This window comes from Thunnus albacares, chromosome 14 (genome assembly GCF_914725855.1).
Source record: "Thunnus albacares chromosome 14, fThuAlb1.1, whole genome shotgun sequence".
In the NCBI taxonomy this organism is placed as follows: domain Eukaryota; kingdom Metazoa; phylum Chordata; class Actinopteri; order Scombriformes; family Scombridae; genus Thunnus; species Thunnus albacares.
In genome coordinates this window covers 25,689,816-25,696,362 of record NC_058119.1, presented here as the reverse complement: position 1 = coordinate 25,696,362, position 6,547 = coordinate 25,689,816, and the positions used below count along the sequence as shown (strand labels likewise).

The 6,547-nt window shown below is 41.1% G+C and overlaps 1 long non-coding RNA gene across 1 annotated transcript; it reads left to right on the top strand.

Moving 5' to 3' along the window:
- The first annotated feature begins 358 nt into the window (after positions 1-358).
- On the top strand, positions 359-6,222 carry LOC122997241. The gene is made up of 5 exons (XR_006407187.1): positions 359-621; positions 902-1,068; positions 2,813-3,174; positions 4,688-4,782; positions 5,208-6,222. It is a non-coding gene; the product is annotated as an uncharacterized LOC122997241 (long non-coding RNA).
- The last annotated feature ends 325 nt before the right edge of the window (positions 6,223-6,547 follow it).

The following is a 6,547-nucleotide window of genomic DNA, read 5'->3' as shown; positions in this document are numbered from 1 at the left end:
TTACTGTGTTCAACTTGTTTGATAATTTCCATCTTTCATGTGAATTAAAAGAACGTCATCCACCTCCCGTTTTTTCCTGTTTTTCCCTAACACGTTTTCCTCTTCAAATCAACAGTCAGAATAGAAATTAAAAAAAAAACAAAACAGAAAATAGCTTGTTTTTTGCTTGTCTGTCTAAAAAAAATAGTTCAGAAGCATGTTGCTGGATAGTTTCCTCTGTCCTGTCAAGTTGATAACTACAGTTTTTAGTTTTGCTGCGCTGCTCGACATAATGAGCTCAGGATTTATCAGGAGGACGGCTGCTTCACTCCAACCAGTATGAACCTGGACTGTGTGTGTGTGCTGACTGTGTGATTTGTCCCAAATCAACCCCACATTCTGAGAGACCATAGACATTATTGTTCCTTTTCACTTTTGTTCACAGCAGTAAAATCTAAATCATGCTGCTGGCAAACAATACGTCTAATAATGAGGCAACCTGTATGAAACCTTACGACGGAGCCGTAACCCAACTTCAGTCACCAGTCTTCTAACCTGCGGCGATGCCTTTCAACTTCCTCAGAGGTGAATTCTTACACAATCCTCCTTCCAGCAATCCAGCAGTCCTCATTATGGTCACAAGTAAGTAGAGGAGAGGAGAGAAGAACTGGATCATTTGTAGACCAACATGTCATGCATATTTTGCATGAGTGGTAGCTGTACATATGCCTATTAAGAATACTCATATTTTACACAACAGTCACTGATTAGTATGTGCTATAATGTTCGGAGTAATATCTGAGGTAACTGATCTATTGTCCTAGATTTGTACAACATTTACATCACATAACTTTTAGTATCTAATAACACTATATCAGCCTCTTTAACTGCTATATTTCTGGCTCCGTTTCACCTGTTCTAGATCCACCACTGCTTTATGAGCATGCTCCGAACCCATCTGTGTGAGCAGCTGGTGTTCTTGCAGGACGACACTGCCCCCTGAGCTCCTCGGTATCACTTTTTTCAAGATGTTTTTCACATGTTCAGCCCTCCCACTGTGGTTGGACAGTGTCCTTGAGTTTGTAAAAGGTAATCTTTAAAACCTCTCTCTCTCTCTCTCTCTCTGTATCCGTCTGATTTGGGGATTATTTTTGAAACATTCCTCACTGCCATTTGCAGCTCTAAAAATACAGTATTAAATATCTTTTCCATTTTTTGTGACTGTGACACATGTCTACTTTTGAAAACAAAAAAGCCCAGTAATCGACATGAGCAGGTACTCACAGAGCTTTGAAGATACATGGCTTTCATCTTGCAGCAACAAAGTCGGTGTCCCAGGGTTTAAAACATAACCAGCATGAAGCAGCATTCTCTTCCCTAAAGAGGTCTACAAAAGGTCACATGTGCAATCCAAAAACAGCCAAACAGAAGCTGGCAGTAATAAAATTATCGGTAGTGTTGCCATAGGCTGGAATGAGATGACTGTCACACCTTATCAAAGAACACAGGTGTTTACAGCTTGTCATAATTCTGCTTTTTTTAGTAGAAAACCAGCAAGTTTGCCCCTCTGTTAAACCACACATTTGTCATTTTTAAATTTATTGTTGTTGTAAATATATCACCGGGGGACTATAGTCCAATACAAGCACCGAGTAAGTGCACTGAACAAATCAATGATTGGATGCAAGAATTTTCTTCAATTAAACAAAAAAAAAAAAAAAACTGAAGTAATTGTTTTTAGAGCCAAAGAAGTACAATTAAAAGTTAGTCCTCAGCTTCAATCAGTAATGTTAAAAACCACAAACCGAGCCAGGAATCTTGCTGTAGTCATGGACTCAGACCTGAATTTCAACAGTCACATTAAGACAATTACAAAGTCAGCCTACTATCACGTTAAGAATATATCAGGGATTAACTCCAGTTCTCACATCTTTACACTGGCTCCCAAAGAATTGATTTTAAAATACTGCTGTTGGTTTATAAAGCACTGAATGGTTTAGGGCAAAAATACATTTCTGATCTGCTGCTACGTTATGACCCATCCAGACCTCTCAGGTCATCTGGGACAGGTCTGCTTTCTGTCCCCAGAGTCAAAACTTAACATGGACAGACAGCTTTCAGTTTTTATGCTCCACATATCTGGAACAAACTCCCAGAAACTGCAGGTCTGCTCCAACTCTCACTTCTTTTAAATCAAGGGTGAAGAGTTTTCTGTTTGCCGCTGCCTTTTATTAAATCAAATAATTATTCATATCTTACACTCCACTGTAACTTTTATTCTTTTATCTGTCTTATTCTATTTTAGCTTGTTTTTATATTCTATTTCTATTCTCTTAGCTCTTTAATGACTGTTTTTGATTGTATTGTATTGTTTCTTTTGCACCTTATCTTGATGCTTTTTATGTAAAGCACCTTGAATTGTGCTATATAAATAAACTCGCCTTTCCTTGCCTTAAACTGAGCACAGTGTCACACAATGTTTGACTTTTCTAACTCTTTCATACCCAGGAATAGTGCTGTGACCTTGTTAAATTGAAGATAATAATTAGATTTCAGTGCTTTGCACTCTTTCTGTAAAAACCTCAAGACAGACTCACAGGATCCTCTGAGGTCGGCTTTATTTAAACTCCCAAGGCATTAGAGTAGCCTCCAACCGAGAAACATCAGAAATATTCTAGTTGGCTCTGTGGGTACAGTATCAGCTTTGCAATTACAAAGCTGTGTAATTTTGATTTAAGCAGCACACCATCTTCCAACGTCTTTATCTCTCATTATCACTGTACGACTGTTATGAAGTTGTCTTTTCTGCTTCTCTCCTTCTTTGAACTTACAGAAGTGGTGGTCAGATGTAGAAGGAAAACCTGCTGCTTTATGGCTCTGAATGAAAACCTGCAGCATCTTGAATGCTTCCTCCCTCTGGTTAATGACGACCCTAATCAGCCGTTGGGCTCTGTCCCTGGAGCCAGCATGGACCCGTTGGCAGATGCCACTACCAGGCGCCACATCACCGCTGCTTCGCCTTCTCACACGGCTGAGTTACCTGCTTGTACCAGCCCTTTCACACTTATCGTAGGGGTCTCCATGGTGAGGCGTATGTCGGTCCGCTCCAGCCAGGTGGCTGTCGTGTGTTTCTCTGGAGCTCACCTGGCCGACATTGATCGGAAACTACTGCCTCTCATCAAAAAATATCCCACTGTGAGTACTATTGTTGTTCATGCCGGTATCAATCATGTTTCAGCTTGAGTAGGAGCTGAGTTGGTAAAGGAACAATCCAACTCAATTGTTCAGTCTTTAGTGGCTCTGAGAGTTATTTTCTCTGGTCCCATACTGTATCTCCGCCGGCATGGTTCGGGGATTTTCAGCTGCCTGTACACCCTGGACTCTTGATATGTTCAGAACTTTGCCTTGTACCGTCCTGATTGTTTACACCCAGGTAGACTTGAGGCTCAAATGCTTTCTGCAAACATTTGTAATAGTCTCCAATTGTGATCTCATCCTGTATCACCTTCTAAGGCTATTCCTGTCTCTCCCAGTAACAGAGTCCCCTGCTGGAAATGTAGCTGTACAGTCAGTGAATACTAATAATCTGGTCCCTGTAAACCTCACTGCTTCACCCCTTTGCCTCCTTGGCCAAAATGCCCTCCTTGCTAAATTGCTGCTCCCCTATGAGCCAGAACACAGCCTCAGATCCTCAGGCAGGGCCCTACTGGCTGAAGTGTTGGCTCAAGGCTTGCAGAATTAGTGAAATCTTTTAAATCAAATATCAGTATCAGTGCATCTCTATTTGTGACAGTTTAATTAATTAAAGAACAGAAGAACTATTTGCCCGCCTGTCTGACTGCACTCCTCTCCTCACTGCAACTAAAAAAGCCATTTGTTTTCCGGCCGTTATTCAAGACTGAGGTTTTTCTCTGCAGGGTCTCAAACACTTGAACCCTGACTAGAGAACTTTCCGCCTGCAATTACAAAAACCATTAGTCATGCTTGAAAAGAAGAAAGGCTCTTCAATTTGCTGGATTGATGACACTGAACCTAACAAAGACTTTGAGGCACAGATTCCGCACCTAAAAACAGCATCAGGAAGGATCAGTAACCAGATGTGACCAACAATACAGTGAAATGTTTGAAAGCCTATGTGTGCCCTCTCTTAATTTCCTATGCAACATTCAAACTTGTGTGATTTGCTGATTTGGCAATTTGATGCACTTTGCATCTTTTAGCCATTTGTCAAAGGTCATCCTTGATTCATCTCATGAGAGCTGGATCATGTAAATGACCAGACAAGAAAATAAAAAAAACTATTGATTCATTCATTCTGCATTTCCAAACAAAAAGTAGTTAAAACTTTGATAGTCTTAAAATCAATCATGTGTCAGATGTGATGAGGGGTGTGTGGTGGTGAGCACTTTTGCAATACAGCTGTGCAATATATTGTGTAATGTGACTTGTTACAGTGGTATCACTTTTCAGATAAATACAACTTAAAGGGGACATACTGTAGAAAGAGAGATTTACATTATTGTATTTGCAAATACTTTAGGTAAAAGGGTTTGAGTAGTTTTTCCACCACATTACACACAAATTCAGACTTAAGAGTAATGCACTGTGCACTCAGGCTTTTACAGAGTGACAGTGTTTCAACAGTTGGCTCCATACTGTATGTACTTACTGGCCGACGCTTTAAGGTGCTCTTACTTCACCTTCCCAGACAGCTGACAGCTTCAGAAGAGTCGGATGAAAAGGCCATGACCTCTGGGATGTTTTCCAGCTGAGCAGCGCTCTGACCTTGGTCACTTTTAGACGGTAATTAATTAAACCACATGATTCCTGACTTTGTGCTTGGCCCCTACCTACCTGTGTGTGTGTGTGTGTGTGTTTAATGTGTGTGTGTATACATGAGAGAGAGACAGAGAGAGAGAGAGAGAGAGAGGAAGAATGTAACTGTTAACTTGTGTGTGAAAAAAGTGTTTGAGAAAAAGTGTGCGCTTGTGTGCGATAGTTGCATCAGACTGAGTGATATATGAGGATGTCAGAGTACAGCGGGGCATCATCCGACAACTAGGTCCCACACACACACACACACACACACACACACACACACACACACACACACACACAGATATGCTCACAGAGAGCTAGGTCAGCAGTGAGGGGCCTCTGTGCCAGCAGTAGGTTAAAGTCTTAATGACGGACATTCCTCTCCTGAAACTTCTTTCCATATGTTACAGGGAGACTCCCTCAAATCATAATTTTTCACCTTGTTAGAGGAGCTTCTTTGGCTTAAGACAGCAGGAAACAGAGAAGGGAGAAGGACGAGGAAGGGTAAGAGGAGTGAGGAGGAGAGGAGATGTAACATCAGAAGAGGTAAGTAAGAATGAGACAAAGACAGAGATAAAAAGGAGGAAATTGAGTTCGTTTTTTTTGTTTTTTCACAACCTCGTCTATGTTTCTTTGCTTTGTCCTCCTATCGGATGAGAGGAGAGAAGGCAAGAGAGGACAGCAGAGCTCAAGTGACAGGAGGAATGATAAAAGGTGGAGGATTTTTCATAATTCACAGAAAGACATTTTCTTGATCCTCACCGGATTACACGAGAGAACGGAAGAGACAGGGGAAGACAGAAAGAAAGACATAAAACAACAGCAGAGGAGAGGTGGGAGGAGGGAAAGGAGATGGGAAATAAGGGCATGGTTGTTACATTTTTTCTGTGTCTTTATCTATATTTTAAGGAGTATTTCTGTTCGGTGTTGCTCACAAGTGATGCTACATTTCCCTACGCCTCAGCCAGGATTATTCTGATGGATGACGCATCAGAGCATAACACCTGTCACAAAAAAACAGCTCATTTGACAAAAGCTCATTTGTGCCACAGGAGAAAGAGCACAGAGACTGTATCTAACCTGCTACAGGCTGATCCGCCCACACGCTGGAAACAGTTTAAAACCACTTTTCAACTTTATCTTTGTGTGTTTGTATTAGTATATACTCCCCTGCAATTGTCAGAACTCGCTGTATCTGGTAGGAAGATTTATGCATCCCTGAAATCCTGCGCCTGATGATGCAAGCAGGATCAAAAAGTGGCAAGCTCAGAGACATCTAATCATTCTCGTTAAAAAGGCAGAGATAAAAACGGCCAGATAAAAACGGCAGGACTTTGAAATAAGTAAAAATGTATTTGTTGGTTAACCTGTCTCCTTTGTTTGCTTCCGCTTAGCCTGCAACAGCATCCGACATGCATTTAAAGTTGACAAACCAAGCTGAATAATATAGCTTTCTGATTTGTGACACATTACAAAAATGGTAAAGGTGGTGATCACACTGCAGCTCTGGTCTTGATCACACTGAAGCATTCTGCAGTGAGAGCTGCCTTCCTGTTCATGGAGCAGGTAACACATCACTGTTCAACCCTGTCTCCTTGAAATTATGTTCATATACGACTAAATTGCAACAGTAAATATGTTTTGCTGCAAGGGTAATGCTGGCTGAATTACATTTTCTCTCAACATAATGAGACAATTGTTTTTACTTGTTTTCCAAGCTGCAAAAATGCTGATGCTGAACATATGAGGG